The following is a 2,496-nucleotide window of genomic DNA, read 5'->3' on the forward strand; positions in this document are numbered from 1 at the left end:
AGAGGAAGGCCCCTAACGAGATGGATCAGCCAGGTGGCATCATTGATGGACTCAAGTGTGGCAGCGGTAGTGAGGTTGGCCCAGGATCGAACATTGTTTCATTCTGCTGTGCATGGGGTCGCTATGAGTCGGTTCCGACTCGATGACACCTAACAACAACAACAACAACCCACTCTGTGGGACAAAGATGAGTCTATCTCCTTCTGTAATGGTTGTCAGTCTTGGAAAACACTATACATTTTCACTTTGGGTCAGAATTGACTTGATGGCAGTGGATTTGGTTGGTTTGGGCACCACCAATGGGACAACTTTGATGCGGCCCTGGGGTTCATTTTACCTGGATGCTGGGAGGAATTTCTTCAGTCTTGATACTTGACCAAGCTCCAGCTGACTTGTTCACTTTCCTCAAACAACCTTCCTTGGCCAGGACACCCCCATCTTTGCCAGGGCCATCTCCACTCATTCTCTGTAGGCAGGAACTGAGGGAGGTGTGGAAGAGGCTGACACCCACCCACAAGAAAGCAGCCAGCTTACAACGCACAAGGCACAGCCCTTCACCCAGCAATATGCATTAGGACATAAGGAATAAGTATCTAACAGTCTGAAAGGGACAAGGAGAAGACAGAAAAGCTTTCTAAAGAAAGACCCTTGCTAAAGAGACAGGAGACTTCCAGTTCCAGCCCAGCTCTTACAGTCTGGTTCTCTCACCACCTGTTTTAGGTAGGTCAGATTTTGTGGCTAAAAAAAATGGATGTTGTCCCCATAAATATAGATCATATTGCATTGCACATCTTTATAAATACAAGTGCTGTAGCACCACAACATTGCCCGTGAAGAATGTAAGCAGGTTGTGATTAGGGGTGAGCCAGTTCCTGATTGTGGGTTAATTAGCTCTGCTAATAAACTGCCTGTAGCTTTACTTAAGGAGAAGAACCTATTTCATCTTAGGTAGAACAATCACCCTTCCCCCAACCCTCAAAAAAAAATTTTTTTTTTAAAAGAACAATTACAGTGTATATACAATAGATATTTTTGTCTAATGAGCAGTTGAAATAACTTCTTTGGGAAAAACACGTATATAAACCATTCTTTTCTTTTTAATAAAGCAAGCGGAGCCAACCCCCACACTCGTCCTGATTGGACCGCTCTGAGGATGAACTTCAAAAGCTGGTCTTCAGCTGCTGACCATTGGCAGCTGAGCAAGTCTTAATGAAATCCAACTTGGATCTCAGTGGGAGTTTGGGGGCTGTGGGATGGAGAGCAATATGAGTTGTTAAACAATGAGGCTCTGAAGAAGTACCTTAATTAGCAGAGAGAGGGAGGCTTGGGCTGCACATCCTAGGATTTAAAGACGGTGCCAAAGGAAAGAGGGACCATCAATGGATGGAAGCCGCAGTAGACTGCAAGAGTGTAGGTGGTCCGAACCCTCCCCCCCCAAATCAAACCAAGTCCACTGCCAACAAGTCGATTCAGATTCCAAGTGACCTCATAGAGGAGAGCTGAACTGCACCAGAGGGTTCCCAAGCTGTAGCATAGTGGTTCTGTGTTGGGTTGCTAATGGCAGGGTTAACAGTTCGAATCCACCAGCCACTCCTCGGGGAAAAAGATGAGGCTTGCTGCTCCCATAAAGATTTACAGCCTCAGAAATCCTATACAGGGTTACCAGTGTGGCACTGTAGAATAAGCGCTCATCCAGATCGGATTGCAAGGTTGACAGTTCAAATTCACCAGGCTATGAATCAGAACCAACTCGACAGCTCTAAACAACAACATGAGTCAGAAACAACTCAACGGCACATCACCAGCACCACCAGTCTTTACAGAAGTGACTGCCATATCTTTCTTCCCTAGTATGGTTAATGGGTTCCTATAGCCAACCTTTAACTACTTCACCACTATGGCTCCTGATCCAAGGCAGCAAATAGAAATATGATTCCAGGCAAAACAGCAAGGGATATTTGAGTTCTAAAAATCACATGAACCTCTGAGTCATAGATTGAATTGTGCCCCCAACCCTTCCCCGCAAAAATATGTGTTAACTCGTATGGGTCATGCTTTGCAGTGGTTTGAGTAGTTATGTAAGGATGTCAAGTGACAGCTGTGATCTGATAAACCAATAAAAGGATAAAGGGTGGGCTGCAATTCCCTGAGGGCCTGGTGTGCCACTGTAGGATAAGCACTGAATGGTAATCACTAAGGTTAGTGGTTCAAACCCACCAGTGCCTCCTTAAAAACCCTATACAAGGTTGCTATGTGTCAGAACCGACTTCACAACACTTAGTATTATGAGCAGCAATACTCTTAATCCCATCCCAGGTCTGATCTGATGTAAGGGAGGCTTCCAAGGGTATGGCCTGAAATATCTTTTATTTTACAAGACATAAAAGAAGGAACAGACCCATAACAAAAGAAGAAATTAATCAGATCATCAAAAAACTCCCAAACAAAAGAAGTCCAGGCCCAGATGGCTTCACTGGTGAGGTCTACCAAACATTC

The sequence above is a fragment of the Chrysochloris asiatica genome, unplaced genomic scaffold (assembly GCF_000296735.1).
Source record: "Chrysochloris asiatica unplaced genomic scaffold, ChrAsi1.0 scaffold00101, whole genome shotgun sequence".
NCBI lineage: Eukaryota > Metazoa > Chordata > Mammalia > Afrosoricida > Chrysochloridae > Chrysochloris > Chrysochloris asiatica.